Source organism: Amblyraja radiata, chromosome 7 (assembly GCF_010909765.2).
Source record: "Amblyraja radiata isolate CabotCenter1 chromosome 7, sAmbRad1.1.pri, whole genome shotgun sequence".
In the NCBI taxonomy this organism is placed as follows: Eukaryota; Metazoa; Chordata; class Chondrichthyes; order Rajiformes; family Rajidae; genus Amblyraja; species Amblyraja radiata.
Genome location: NC_045962.1, coordinates 36,356,860 through 36,373,581, shown reverse-complemented (window position 1 = coordinate 36,373,581; position 16,722 = coordinate 36,356,860). Strand labels below are relative to the sequence as shown.

The window sequence follows — 16,722 nt, the reverse complement described above, 5'->3', positions numbered from 1 at the left end:
TAGGAACCTGAGGGGCAACTTGTTCACATAGAGGGTGGGTACTGTATATGGAACAAGCTGCCAGAGGAGGTAGTTGAGGCAGGTACTATAACAACAATTAAAATACATTTGGACAGGTACATTGATAGGAAAGATTTTGAATGATATGTGCCAAATGCAGGCAGGTGGAACTAGCATCTTGGTTAGCATGGGCGAGTTAGGCCGAAGGGCCTGTTTCTGTGTTGTCGTTCAGTTTAGTTTATTATCACATGTACCAAGGTACAATGAAAAGCTTTGCCTCTCAATTGATGACTCTATCAATTGATGTAACGGTGATCGATACAGTCTGACACTAATTGCATGGTGTAATTCCATGATCAAATAGCCGCATTAAGATGCCAGCCATGACTGACTACAAAGTGACGAAGAACTCGTTTATCCTTGCTCCGAAAAGACAGACGTCACTTTGTTTAGTCCAGGAACCAGAGTGACAGAGATTCTGCACTTGATGAAATGGGAATGCAGAAACACCAAGAGTTCCCTTGAGAATTCACTGATCAGTTTTGGACAACATAAGACCAAGAAAAGATGCTGAAACACCCCACCATAATTGATGAGTAAGGGTGTCAGGGGCTATGGGGAGAAGGCAGGAAAATGGGGTTGAGAGGGAATGATAGATCAGCCATGATTGAATGGCAGAGGAGACTTGATGGGCCAAATGGCCTAAATCTGCTCCTGGAATATGAACCGATGAGTCATAAACTCCAAGTGCACTGCACTGCAGTATGCAGTATAGGATAGCGCACAACAAAAACCTTGTCACTATACCTCGGAACACGTAACAATCATAAGCTAAACTGGGCGGCACAATGGTGCAGTGGTAGAGTTACTGCCTTACAGCGCCAGAGACCCGGGTTCAATCCTGACTACAGGTGCTGTCGGTGCAGAGTTTGTACATCCTACCCGTGACCGCATGGGTTTTCTCCGGGTGCTCTGGTTTCCTCCCATACTCTAAAGGCGTACAGATTTGTAGGTTAGTTGACTTTAGTAAAAAAAAATAATAAATGATCCCCGGTGTGTATGATAGTGCTAGAGTACGGGGTGAATGCTAATCAGTGAGCTGAACGGTCTGTTTCCGCGCTGTAGCTCTGAAGTCTAAAGTCTAATATATCTTAAGTTTTGCAAGCTCGGACTCATACAGTAACACATTCAGTTTTTAAAATGTTCCCGAGAATCTATTTTAAGCATTCATTCTCTTTACTTTATTAAACACTTTGGTATTCTGCCTTTTTAGCAGTTTGGATTTTGAAAGAATAGAAGGCCTTTGATTTATCTGTAAGTGATTAAGATAAGAGGGAAGTATGCTTAGGATAGGATCACTGACATCGAGGTGCAAAAGCTACTGGCTTGCAATTAATTGTGAGTGAGGGGGATTTGATTCTGTAGCCTTGTAAAACTACTCCCACGTGGCCGAACCTGTGGTCATAAGACGTTAGGCAACATTAACTGTCTGCACATTTCAGCGGGGCTCTTGAGAAGCAGTGTTGGCATAGGGGCTCCGTTCTCAGGCACTGGGGGATGTGAGGCATCACTCCGTCCCCTTTCATCTTTGCTGAGATTTGGAAAGGGTTCAGACCACAGAGGCTCCTTAATTCTCACTAATTCATTTGCGCTCCTGATTCATTTGGCATGGAGGAACCCGAGAATGATAATGAAGCTGTGGAAGTAGTATTTGCTCCCTTGCCTTTGGATGTGTTCGGAATGCATGGAGTGTGCTCTGTAAATTCCACTCGCTGAGGGCGTCTTGTTAGCACAAGGCGTCAGAAGCAGCCTTCTTGCAGTAAGGTTTTTGATGTCGAATGTCATTTAGGAGATTAAAGGTAATGATGTAAGTCTGCAAAAAATAAAACTGATTTATTAAATGACAGCAGTATTAAACATTACAGGAGTGTAGTTTGGATTCTAAAAAGGATTCTAGATAACAGCAGGTGAGATCATTGATCTCCTTTTGGTAAGCAAATTAGGAGATCACATTCTCACATACCTGTGGATGGTGTGTGTGTTGTGTGTGTGTGTGTGTTGTGTGTGTGTGTGTGTGTGTGTGTGTGTGTGTGTGTGTGTGTGTGTGTGTGTGTGTGTGTGTGTGTGTGTGTGTGTGTGTGTGTGTAAGATGTTTTAAGAAATAATCTATATTAAAATACAAAATCTGTTCCCCTGATATAAAATGCATAAGTAAATATATATATGTGTGTGTAAATATATAGACAGATAAATATATAATATATAGATATATAGGTAAATATATAGATATATATAGCTAGATATATGTATACTGTTTATAACTGTGTATATATATATATATATATATTTATAACTGAAACTGATTATTACTATATATATATGACTATAAATTAGATATATAAAATATGTGACTTAAATACATATATAAATACACACACACACACACATATATATATTTGGTAGGATCAATTACAGAACAATATATATGTGTGTGTGTGTGCGTGTGTGTGTGTGTGCGTGTGTGTGTGTGTGTGTGTGTGTGTGCGTATATATGTAATATATATATGATATACATTATAGAAAGGTAGACTATATAAATATATATATATATGAATATATTTATTAACGTGAATTTTTTGCTAGAAATTGCAACAAAAGATGAATAAATGTAATGATATCCATTGATATTTATCTAGCTCAAGTGTTTCAGTGTTGATATCTGAAACATCAGACAGTTCTGAAGGATCCTACAATTTTCTGATTCTGCATTGAATCCAAACAGTCATGTCTATATCAGAGGAACAGATTTTGTGTTTTAATGCATATTATTATTTCTTAAAACACCATCCCAATTTGCATACCCAGGAAACACTGTGAGAACTATATATTAATAAAGGTATCATAAATGTTGTTTGTTGTTTCACTCTAGAATGTGGCAGGGAACAGATAAAACGTAATTAGCTCCAAGATGCCTGAACCAACTATACATTTTGAGGCATTTATTCTGAGGCATTCATGAGTACACCCATGGATATGTTTTATGCTCGCTAGTTCACATGCATTTTGCTTTTTAAAAAAATATTTAAATATTCAAAGCACTTCTTAAAGGAAGGGTTGAATTGAACTACAATTTTGCTGTATTTTAATGTGATATTTTGCTATATCTGTTGTTACTTCGTGGTTTATTTTCATCTTTATGGCGTTTAAAAAAAATTAAACCAAACACTGCACAGTAAGATACAGAAGTAAATTTGTCCAAATGTTCACTTTCATATATTCAATTTATTAAATCTGCTCGGCTGATTTTTGCAAAATTTTACATTTCAAACTCATGATGTATAATTTTGATTAACAACACATTCTGCTAGTTTACCTGACAATCACTGGAATTAAATATGTGCACTTGTATTTAGAGATTTTTAATCAAACACAGCAACGTTTTAATGCTTTGGATTTTATTTTTCTCATAATCCATATGATAACCATGAATGAGCCTTAATACATCGGTAAGTTTTACAAATGAATACATCCTATTGTACTCAAGGATTAAGTAGACATTGTCCATCATCCTGGTTTAAAAAAAAATCAAATGCCCTAATAATGCAGTTCCACATTATTATTCCTTAGTGAAAATTTTTAATAGATATGTGCCTGCAAGAATTGTTTTCTTTCCCCGCATTTTTCACTAGAAGTCGTTCAATATTTTTTTAATACGTGGATGAAGATCTCTCCTTCATATTCATGAAACATCATATAACACAGTCCTCTGACTTTTTAGATATGAATATACATTAACAAATGATGGTTTTTTATCTTATTTCTATGTTTGTGAAATATTAAATGTAAAATAAAAAATATTCCAATGTTTCCACATTTCTGGAATTTATTATCAGATATGCAGAACAAATATTAAAGAGACGATTTCTGTCCTTTGCTAAACTGACTCAGGTAAAGAGATAATATATTCAGGATGCATTCATGTAGCTCTGGCATAAAAGCACACTGATATCTCCCATCAAATGCTTACAACACCAGCACAAGAGATGATCATGTAGAAACAAGGAACTACAGACAAGGAACTACAGACAAGGAACTACAGATGCTGGTTTATACCAAAGATAGGCACAAAGTGCTGGAGTAACTCAGTGGGTCAAGCAGCATCTCTCATGGAGAAAATGGATAGTTTAGCTTAGAGGCACAGTGTGGAAACAGGCCACTCAGCCCACTGTCTCTGCGCCAACCAGCGATCCCCGCACACTAACACTATCCTACACACTGGGGACTGTTTACAATCTTTACTAAAGAAAATTAATCTACAAACCTGCATGTCTTTGGAGTGTGGGAGGAAACTGAAGCACTCAGAGAAAACGCATTGGTCACAGGGACTCCGTACAGACAGCACCTGTAGTCAGGATCGAACCTGGGCCTCTGCTGCTGTATGGCAGCAACTCTACTGCTGTGCCACTGTGCTGCCCTGTGCCGCTCTGATGTGACCCGTTAAGTTACTCCAGCATTTTGTGTCTGTCAAGAGATGATTACGCTCTCTTAGAGATATCAAACAATTTGCCAACAAGCAACATCATTATATTTTTGGCTACCAGTATACATTCACTGAAAGGCAACAGATAAATGGTATGCATACCTTGACATACTTTGCACTGAATAATTTTGTGCACTTGAGGTCTGCAGATGATGGGGATCACTTGCACCAAAGGGGGTTTTACAGGCTGCTCCCTATTTATTTGCTTTGGAGCATTGGAGGCTGAGGGGTGACCTTATTGAGGTGTACAAGATCCTGAGGGGCATGGGTGAAGTGAATACTCACCATCTTTTCCACAGGGTCGAGGATTCTAAAACTATAGAGCACATGCTTAATGTGAGAGGGAACAGGTTTAAGTGGGACCTCGAGTGCAACCTTTTCACCCAGAGAGTTGTCCTTGTCTGGAATGAGCTGCCAGAGGAAGCTATAGAAGCGGGTACAATTATGACTTTTAAAAGACATTTGGGCAGATACATGGATAGGAAGGGTTTGGAGGGATATGGGCCTAATGCAAGTACATGGGATTACTCCAGTACACCAACTTGGTCAGCAAGGACAATGGCCTGGATCATTGCTGTACAGCTCTATGCCTCTATAGAGACTACATTTGGAGTATTTTGAGCAGTTTTGGACCTCACATCTGAGAAGGGATGTTCTGACATTGAATAGGGTCCAGAGGGGATTTACGAGAATGATCCCCGGAATGATTAGGTTAACATATAATTAACATTTGACTGGTCTGAAACTGTACTCACTAGAGTTTAGAAAACTTACCGAATAATGGAAGGCCCAGATAGAGTGGATGTGTAGTAATGGGAGAGTCTAGGACCAGAGGGCATAGTCTCAGAACAAAATGACATACCTTTAGAAAGGAGATGAGGAGATGAGGGGTAATTTCATTAGTCAGGGGGTTGTGAATTTGTGGAATTCATTGCCTCAAAGCATTGTGGAGGCCGTCATTGGGTATTTTAAAAGCAGCGATTGACAGGTTCTTGATTAGTGAGGGGGGTCAAAGGTTATGGGGAGAAGGCAGGAGAATGGAGTTGGGAGGGAAAGATAGATCAACCATGATTGAATGGTGGAGTGGACTTGATGGGCCGAATGCCCTAATTCTGCTCCTATGACATGAATTAATGTAGAGTTGTGGTCTGTTTCAGCATTAGTTACAGGGGGAAACACATTTCTATCTAAGACCTCCATTGTCTATGCGGATAGAAGTTACCTTGCTGCACATCCGCACAGCTGCCTTTGCTGCCAGAGTCTCGAGGACCACCTTCTTGTAGGTCCACCCTCACACCCTCACCTGATCCCAGCTGCATCAGGCACGGCAGGGACCACACCGGCTCTGACCCGAAACATCACCTATTCTTTTCCCCCAGAGATGCTGCCTGATCCGCTGAGTTACTCCAGCACTTAGTGCCCATCTTCAGTGACATTCACGACGTTCAGGCCAGCGGCCCCGGGTTCAATGTGGGGAAGCAGTGACTCCTGCCGAGCTGTAAGCGGAGAGAGAGTTAGGGAGTTGCTGGTTCCTCCTTCCAGCCTCATCCCTTATCCACCAGGCAACATTAGTAAACTGTTCCAACTCAGCCACCATCTGCAGAACACTAAGATGCACCTTCCGCAGTGCCCCAACATATGTTGGATGATTTACGATGTCCTTATTTTAAATACGGGACTCCAGATATATCTGCCTCTGACGCAGGTTTGGCCAGGCCAGATGTCACCCGACCTTCTGCTCAGCTGTCACCTCCTCCTCATCCTCCACCCAGCTGCTCCAGCTTACTGTCAGTTCTGGTCCAGTCCCGACCACAGGAAGGATAGCTTTGCCTTGGGAAAGATCACTGGAACAACGCCGGCAATGAAAGGGTTAAATTGTAAAGGCCACTTGTAATAAGTCAAGTTGCACTATTGTGAGTTCAAAGCGTTCAAGTTTAGTTTAGTTTAGTTCATTATCACGTGTATTGAGGTACAGTGAAAAGCTCCTGGTCAGGCAGCGGAAAGACTATACATGATTACATGAGCCGTCCATAGTGTACAGATACAGGATGGAGGGAATAACGTTTCGTGCAAGATAAAGTCCAGTAAAGTCTGATTAAAGACAGTCCGAAAGTCTCCAATGAGGTAGATAGTAACTCTCTATTTGTTGATAGGTCGGTTCAGTTGCCTAATATAGCTGGGAAAAAACTGTTCCTGAATGTGTGTGCTTTCACACTTCTGTACCTCTTGCCTGATGGGAGAGGGGAGAAGAGGGAGTGGCCGGTGTGTGACTCGTTCTTGATTATGTTGGTGGCCTTGCCGAGGCAGAGTGAAGTGTAGAGGGAGTCAATGGAAGGGAGGTTGGTTTGTGTGATGGCCTGGGCTGCATCAACAATTCCCTGCAATATCTTGCAGTCTTAGATGGAGCTGTTCCCAAACCATGCTTTGATGCATCCTGATAAATTCTCAAAATATCTTATTAGATTACAGCACAGTCTATATCTGGTCAATGGCCTAATTCTGATGTGGCATATCCTATGGTCACCATTGTGAAACGTACCACACTAGTCTGTTATTTATTTTCTTAACTTTTGAAATTCTCTTAGAAAACCGTTCTTCTTTGTTGGAATTGCCATATCCGCATGACCTGGTACAGCAATCCCACCGCACAGGAACGCAAGAGGCTGCAGAGTGGTGGACTCAGCCCGGTCCATCACAGCCACAGCCCTCCCCTCCATCGAAAGCATCTACACCAGGAGCTTGAGAAGACGGCATCTATCATCAAGGACCCCATCCATCTGGGCCGTGCCCTCTTCTCACAGCCACCATCAGGCAGGAGGTACAGAAGCCTAAAGTCCCACACCACCAGGTTCAGGATCATCTACTTGCCTGCAACCATCTGGTTCCCGAACTGACCCACACAAACCTAATCCTACCTCAGCAATGGAACACTATGGACCACCTCTTGCACTACCATGGACTTCAGACTTTACAGATACAGCGTGGAAACTAGCACTGAGCCCACACCAACCAGCGATCACCCATACACTAGCACTATCCTACACACTAGGGTCAATTTACAATTTACAGAAGACAATTCACTACAAACCTGTAAGTCTTTGGAGGAAGACAAAGGAGGAAACCGGAACACCCGGAGAAACCCCACAAGGTCATCCCATATACCCACCACCCTCTGACTGAAAAAAGATACAGCATGGAAACAGGCCGTTCGGTCCACCAAGTCCATGCTGACCATTTGTTTACCCTAGTTCTATGTTATCCCATTTTCTCATCCACTCCCTACACACTCGGGACAATGAACTCTACCGGAGCCAATCAACCTACAAACCTGCACATCTTTGAAGTGTGGGAGGAAACCTGAGCACCCGGAGAAAACCCACATGGTCACAGGGAGAATGTGCAAACTCCATACAGACAGCGCCCATAGTCAGAATCGAACACGGGTGTCTGGCGCTGTATGGCAGCAACTCTACCGCTGCGCCACCATCCTGGTTAAATACTATTCTGGTTCATATAATTCAAGAAGCAGCAACTAGTTAACCTTGGACTTACATCTCTAGGTGTTGCAAAATAGTCGAGAGACTATTATACCCAGCAACCGAGCAGGAGCAAACATCTTGGACAGATATGCCGGCAGAATCAATGCAAGGAGGAATTGTTTCACGGGCTGGGTGGATGTGGAAGAGCAGTATAGAACTCAGGGAGCCAATAACAGTGGTAACTGCAAGCTTTAGCATCTCAGGACCTGTGCCTGAGATCTGAAAAAGGTCCAATTACCTCACAAAGGTAAGTCAAGACACCTGTGCCACCACTAATTGAGTCTTTGCTCCCCTCCTGACCTCTTACTCTTTCTCTCTCCAGCACCATGTGTCAGGGGAACTTACTAATGCAAAGGGCATCTTCTCCAAACAGTCAACCACCATCAAAACTCATGAGCAACTTTCAAAACTCATATTACTCGTCACAAAGGCAATTGTTTATTCCAAGGGCATTTCATTTAAAGAGACAATGCATCTTTGGAGTTACACTCTCGCAGAACATAGAACATGTTCAGGGCGGCATGGTGGCACAGCGGTAGAGTTGCTGCCTTACAATGATTTCAGCTCCAGAGACCTGAGTTCGATCCCGACTATGGGTGCTGTCTGTACGGTGTTTGTACATTCTCCCCGTGACCGCGTGGCTTTTCTGCGAGATCTTTGGTTTCCTCCCACACTCCAAGTACAACACAGAGGTTTGTAGGTTAATTGGCTTTGTATAAAAATGTAAATTGGCTCCAGAGTGTGTAGGATAGTGTTAATATGTTGGGATCGTTGGTCGGCGCTGACTCGGTGGGCCAAAGGGCCTGTTTCCGCACTGTATCTCTAAACTAAACTAAACTAAAGAACACAGAACAGTACAGCACAGGAACAGGCGTTTCAGCCCGCAATGTCTGTGCCAAACATAATGCCAGGTTAAACTAATCTCACCTGCCAGCACGTGATCCATATCCCTCAACCACCACGTGGCTACCTACAAGTCTCTTGAACACCACTGTCATTTGCTTCAGAGTTGGCCTCTGCAATATTTGATTTCTTATTTGAAATGATCTTATTTGAAATTTCTTATTTCTTATTTCTTATTTGAAATAATAATTTTACAATGTTCACTCATCGGTGATGTTTGGGAGTAACCCTTGAACTATCTCACAAACTCTGCATCACAAAGTAGTTTTGCATTGGCGAGGAGCTAGCAACTTCAAGTGCGACATTTGCAATTTACATTAAACTAATCTCAAGAAGGGTCCCAACCCAAAATGTTGCCTATGCATGTTCTCCAGAGACGCTGCCTGACCCATAGACTTACCCCAACACTTTGTGCCTTTTTTTGTAAATCAGCATCTGCAATCTATTGTACCTACATCTTAAATTGATCTACTCTGCCTGCTCGTGATCCATAGCCTTCCATTCCCTCCATACCCTTGTGCCATCGTATCTGCCTCCACCACCACCCCTGACAGTGCGTTCCAGGCATTCACCACACTCTGTGTAGAAAATGTACACATCTGTACATCTCTAAAGTTGTCCCTCCAAATACCCACCTGGGTAAATACATGGGGAAAGATGTCTGCAGTTTACAGATCTTTCAGGGCGGCACGGTGGTGTAACGGTGGAGTTGTTGCCTTACAGCGCTCGAGGCCCTGGTTCGATCCTGATTACGGGTGCTCTCCATGTGGAGTTTGTACGTTCTCCCTGTGACTGCTTGGTTTTCCCCGGTTGCTCCGGTTTCTTCCCACATCCGAAACGTGCAGGTCTGTAGGTTAATTGGCTTTGGTAAAATTGTCCCTAGTGTGTAGGATAGAACTAGTATACGGGAGATTGGTGGTTGGAGGGGACTCGGTGGATCTAAGGACCTGCTTCCACATTGTATCTCTAAATCTGTACTGAATAAATTCTACCTTAAAGTACCATGAAACAATGCATGGTTAGAAATATGCTGACAGTGCGGTACCTGCACAGACACGCAGGCATACACGGTGCACATGCATCTGTACATAATAATAATAATAATGGATGGGATTTATATAGCGCCTTTCTAATACTCAAGGCACTTTACATCGCATTATTCATTCACTCCTCAGTCACACTCGGTGGTGGTAAGCTACTTCTGTAGCCACAGCTGCCCTGGGGCAGACTGACGGAAGCGTGGCTGCCAATCTGCGCCTACGGCCCCTCCGACCACCACCAATCACTCACACACATTCACACACATTCACACACAGGCAAAGGTAGGTGAAGTGTCTTGCCCAAGGACACAACGACAGTATGCACTCCAAGCGGGATTCGAACCGGCTACCTTCCGGTTGCCAGCCGAACGCTTAGCCCATTGTGCCATCTGTCGTCCATACACACATACACACATGCGCACACACACTGCCCCAGTGGTACTGGAAAAGCAACATGTTTCTTAATGGGACTGCAAGCAGTTCCAAAAATAACTAACCTTCATTTGGAGTGGTGAGACCACACTCAAAAAGACTCCAAATCTTTATCCCCGGGGGAGAGGATTAAAAAAAAGGCACAGGCTTAAGGTGAGAGTGGAAATATTTAAGAGGGATCTCAGAAGCAACTTTTTCATCCTTATCTGGAATGAGCTGCAATAAAAGTGGATACAATTACGACTTTTAAAGGACATTTGGTCGTCATGGACACGATGGGCTGAAGGGCCTGTTTCTGACTCAATGATCAGCCAGTGTTGTGACTTGTACATGGCTACCAACAGGAAGCATGAACAACTAATAGCCACACTGACACCACCACCTCATTCCACCTAATTCCCTGTTAACCACCATACCGTCTGCTCTCCACTTTGCTGCTATGCATCTACATCTGCTCTGTCATAAGACAGTTGAATTTCTTTGTGTGTAAAATTACCCAAATGGTCCCAATGAGACATTATTGAAGATAGACACAAAATGCTGGAGTAACTTAGCAGGTCAGGCAGCATCTCTGGAGAAAAAGAATCAGTGATGTTTCAGGTCGGGACCTTTCTTCGGACATTATTAGGGTCTCTCTGGTGACATCTAGTGGGCAACAGATTTGATGAAAGGTTTCAAATGAAAACAGACGTACTGGAGTAACGACACAAGGACACAAAGTGCAGGTGGTGCAGCGGTAGAGTTGCAGCCTTACAGCTCCAGTCCTGGATTCAATCCTGACTATGGATGCTGTCTGTATGGAGTTTGTACGTTCTCCCAGTGACTGTGTGGGTTTTCTCTGGGTGCTCCGGTTTCCTCCCACATCCCAAAGACGTGTAGGTTGGTAGGTTGATAGGCTTGGTAAAATTGTAAATTGTCCCTAGTGTGTAGGATAGTGTTAGTGTGCGAGGATCGCTGGTCGGGGTGGACTCAGTGGGTCGAAGGGCCTGTTTCCGTGAGGTATCAATAAACTAAACTAAACTAAACTAAACTAAACTCAACGGGTCAGGCAGCATGTCTAGAGAACATGGATAGGTGACATTTTGGGTGGGGCCCTTCTTCAGACTGCTATCAATCATATCTGATGGACACCCATGTCCTTTTACCCTCTGAGAGAAAGGTTAGCCCATCTGCAGTTCCAGGGAGGAGTGGCTGTACAAATACTATGGAATGTAGGAAGCTGGAGGGTGACCTAGTAGGTTATATACAGTTAAGAGATGTATCAATGATGTAGATTAAGATTAGAAATTAAGGCAAACTAAAAGATAGGTTAGAACCTAAACCACACCACCTTGGCCACTCTCTCATCTCGCTGCTCCATTGGGAAGATGGTACAGGAGCCTGAAAACCATGACCTCCAGGTTCAAGAACAACTTCTTCCCAACAGCATTCATGCTCTTGAACACTACAGAACACAAACCTCAAAATGCAGAGGATTTAAGGAGAAACCCGCAGAGCTCGGGATCTTGATAGGTGAAGATAAAGCTGCCAGTTATGCAGCAATTAAGTTCAGGGTGATTCATAGACCAGAATCGGAGGAGTGCTGATATCTTTGTGTGTTGAAAGGAGTGAAAATGATTACAGCACTGGTGGGAGTGGGACAAGGTGATGTACTAATGAGGGACTCGGGTAATGGAAGGAGCATTGGAAATTATGATAAAGAGTTGTCAGGACGGTACTTCTGTTCAAGAGGAGTGACAAATGAAGTCAGTATCAGATAAGTGAGAGATTAATTTCTGGAACAGGCAGTCAGAGCAGAGGGAAAAAATAATGCTTGTTTAAAAAAGACATGGATTAATGAAGGAGAGACAGAGAGGAATGATAAAAGGGAAATTGAGCCTGAAAATATTAAGTCTCCTTGCGGAAATAATGGAGATTAAGGGAATTCAGCAGGTGCTATGCGTCTGGATTTGAATACAAGTTAGTGTAAGAGGTTCAGTATGTCTGTCAATGCAGTTACAGACAAAACTATGCGTGGGATGCAAATGCAGATGCCGTTTTACACTGAAGATAGACACAGAAGATAGACACAGTAACTCTTCTCCAGACAGTCTTCTTCGAGACCAGTCTGGAAAAGGATCCTGATCCGAAACGTCACCTATTCATTTTCTCCAGAGATGCTGCATGACCCATTGAGTTACTCCAGCATTTATGCATTTGAAACTGTAGCTGGTAATGGAGATGCTAGAACAAAACATCTATCTATCTATATATTAATAAAACGTCATCTTGTTTGTTTCTATGTGTGTCTGTCTGATTCGGTGATGTCCTCAAATGACGCCAAAACGGTACACGATAGACAATAGACAATAGGTGCAGGAGTAGGCCATTTGGCCCTTCGAGCCAGCACCATCATTCAATGTGATCATGGCTGATCATCCCCAATCAGTACCCCGTTCCTGCCTTCTCCCCTGACTCCGCTATTTTTAAGAGCCCTATCTAGCTCTCTCTTGAAAGCATCCAGAGAACCTGCCTCCACCGCCCTGTGAGGCAGAGAATTCCACAGACTCACCACTCTCTGTGAGAAAAAGTGTTTCCGTTCTAAATGGCTTACTCCTTATTCTTAAACTGTGGCCCCTGGTTCTGGACTCCCCCAACATCGGGAACATGTTTCCTGCCTCTAGTGTGTCCAAGCCCTTAACAATCTGATATGTTTGAATGAGATGCCCTCTCATCCTCCAGAGTGTACAAGCCCAGCAGCTCCATTCTCTCAGCATATGACAGTCCTGCCATCCCGTTGTAACCTTGTAAACCTACGCTGCTCTCCCTCAATAGCAAGAATGTCCTTCCTCAAATTAGGGGACCAAAACTGCATATAATAGTCCAGGTGTGGTCTCACTAGGGCTCTATACAACTGCAGAAGGACCTCTTTGCTCCTATATTCGATTCTTCTTGTTATAAAGGCCAACATGCAATTTGCTTTCTTCACTGCCTGCTGTACAATAGCACTACAATTTTGTACCACCTTACTCACGATTGTCATGTGGTGGTTTGTATCAAGGTTTGTTCAGATTTATGTTATATTTTATAAGTTATACACATTTTTAACCTTACAAAATCCAGTTTAAGAAAAATCACTTCAATTGGAGTTAGCAGCTATGACCTCACAATCGGATCTCATTTACATAAACTGCCGACTTAACTTGCTAGCCCTGCCCATTACAATATTGCAAATCACAGGACACTGAGTCCTGTCAGTGTGCAATTAGATTTTTTAAAGTGAAAAGTCAGTTTTTTTAAGTTTAAAAAAAGGGAGGGTGAAGAAAAGGGGGAGGGAGTACTGGGGGAAATGAGCCGCCCCAGCACAGTTGGGGGCTCTGGGTGAGGGTTGGAATAATGCATTGGGGGAATGGGTTGCGTTGGGGGAACTGGCGTGTGGTGGAATATTGCATTGAGGAATGGGTTGCGTTGGGGACCTGACCTCGCGTGGGGGCTATATGTGAGTGGTGGAATATTGCATTGGGGGAATGGGTTGCATTGGAGGATCAAGCCTCCCGTGTGACAGGTACCCAAGGGTCCCACTTGGTCTAGTATATATTACTAAAACTCTCATTTTGTTTGTTATTATGTCTGTCTGTCTATCTGTGTGTCTGTGGTGTCCTGAATTACGCCAAAACAGCACACAAAAGCACTACAATTTTTGGCCTGCCTTATTCACCATTGTCCTGTTTAAGAAAGAACTGCAGATGCTGGAAAAATCACTGAAAAAATTCTGTCCCGTCACTCTACACCTCCATCCCCCACCAGGTGGGTCTTAAAGCCCTCCGTTTCTTCCTCGACCACAGAACCAACCAATCCCCGACTACTGATACTCTCCTCCGCCTAACGGAGCTGGTCCTTACCCTCAACAACTTTTCTTTTGACTCCTTCCATTTCCGTCAAATCCAAGGCGTAGCTATGGGCACGTGCAGAGGCCCCAACTGTGCCTCTCTCTTTGTAGGGTACATCGAACAATCCTTGTTCGAGGCATACCGTGGCCCTATGAACATTGACCTCTAATTTAAGGTAGTCCTTGCTCCCTCCTTCCCCTCCCCTTCCCAGCTCTCCCACATCCCACTGTCTCCGTCTCTTCCATTCATCATCCGCCCCCTCCCCCCACCCTCACATCAGTCTGAAGAAGGGTCTCGACCCGAAATGTCCTCTATTCCTTTGCTCCATAGATGCTGCCTCACCCGCTGAGTTTCCCCAGCATTTTTGTCAACCATTGTCCTGTGTTATGTTGTATCAAGTTTCGTTCAGATTGATGGTATGTATATTGTACAAGTTATTCACATTTTAAACCTTACAAAACCCCACTTTGAAAAAATCTCTTCCATCTGCACTGGCAGTTAGCAGTGTAAGACATCATAATGGGATATGACGTCACAATGGGATCTCATTTACATTTAAAAAAGTGTGTTTTAAAAAACACAGCAGTGTTCCATTCAGATTGATGTTATATTTTACAATTTATTCACATTTTACACTTTGAAAAATCAACTTTTCTTTTTAAAAAAATCAAACTTTTCACTTTAAAACTTGCCCTGCCTGTTAAAATGTTACCAATTTACAGAACACCCAATGCAATGAGATTTGTTACATTGTTCTAAGGGGAAAGAGGGGGTGGGGGAGGGGAGACAGGATTCCCAGTGAAATGAGAGATTTGTTACATTGTTGTAAGGAAAGGGAGGGAGTGTGGGAGGGGAGGAGGAGATATGTTATTTAAACATTGTGTTTAGTGCAGGAGTGGGATGTGGAGAGGTGAGGAGTGGGAAAGCATAGAGATAGAGGGAGAAGAGGGGGGTAGGGAGAGGAGAGGGGTTATGGAAGGAGGGAGGGAGTGACTGAGGGTAGGGGAAAGGGAATCTGCGTTCCATTCAGATCGGTGTTATATTTTACAAGTTATTCACATTTTTGATTTTACAAAACCCCACTTTGACAAAATATCTCTTCCATCTGCACTGGCAGTTAGCAGCGTATAATGTCACAATGAGATCTCATTTACATAAACTGCTTGTCAGCAGTGTTCCACCCCACAATTACATCATCATTTACATTTAAAAAAATCTGTTTTCAAAAACACAGTAGCTTCCACCTCACAATGACGTCAAGGGGGTAGGGAGGGGAGAGGGGTTATGGAGGGAGTGAATGAGGGTAGGGAAAATGAGAGGGAGGGAGAGGTGAGGGAGGGAGTGGGGAGGGGAGGAGTAGAGGGGAAAGAAGAGAGAGGATGAAGAGGAGGGGGTGGAAATGCTGGAGTTGAGGGGGAATGGAGGAGGATAGGGGTAGGAAGAGAGATGGCGAGGTGCACTTGGGGAGGGTTGCCATGACTCGAGCCATGACGGGGATCTCTGCCATCACAACGGGAACCCGTCAGCCGCGCCTGCGCAGTTGGGGGCTATGGGTGAGTGGTGGAATATTGCGTTTGGGGACCAGCCCTCCCATGTGACAGGGACCCAACTGGTCTAGTTGGCTATAAAGGCATGCAAAGGAATGAGTGAGTTTCATTGACAAGGGCAATGGTGACCCTGGATCAGAGTAATGATCATTACAATGAGAAGTGTCCTAAATGATCAGGTGTGCTACAACACAAAGCGTAGCTGGTAGAGGCGTTGCCTCAGAGCGCCAGAGACCCGACCGACCCTGACTTCGGGTACCGTCTGTGTATGGTGTTTGCACCTTCTCCCTGTGACTGCGCGGGTTTCCTCCAGTTTCATTCCACATCCCAAAGACAGCAGGTTTGTAGATTAATTGGGCCTCTGAAAATTGATCCTTGTGTGTAGGGCGTGGATGAGAAAGTTGGATAATGTAGAACTAGTAAGAACATGTAATTGATGGTCAGCATTAACTCGGTGGGCCAAAGGGCCTTTTTCCATGCTGTGTCTTTGAATGAATTCGAAACAAAAGGCTAAGTTAAATATTAAAAATAACTAAAATGAGTTCCTGTTGTTCTTTGGGACCAGCAAATAATATCAGGAAAACAGAATATTTAGAAAATACTCAGCACGTGAGGCAGCATCTGTGGAGAGGGAAACAAAGCTAACCTTTCCGGTTCATGAAGGACATTAACTTTGTTCCTCTTCCTACAGCTGTTGAATGTTTCCAGCATTTTCTACTCTTATTTCAGACATTAGACTATAGACTTTAGAAATACAGCATGGAAACAGACCCTTCGGCCAATCAAATCCTCACCGATCAGCGATCACAAAGTGTTGGAGGAAGTCAGTTAGTCAGGCAGCATCTGTGGAGT

General features: G+C 43.5%; 1 long non-coding RNA gene across 1 annotated transcript; it reads left to right on the top strand.

Moving 5' to 3' along the window:
• The first annotated feature begins 1,787 nt into the window (after positions 1-1,787).
• On the top strand, positions 1,788-14,409 carry LOC116975290. Its single transcript, XR_004412586.1, has 3 exons — positions 1,788-1,798; positions 11,175-11,179; positions 14,279-14,409. It is a non-coding gene; the product is annotated as an uncharacterized LOC116975290 (long non-coding RNA).
• Positions 14,410-16,722: the final 2,313 nt, after the last annotated feature.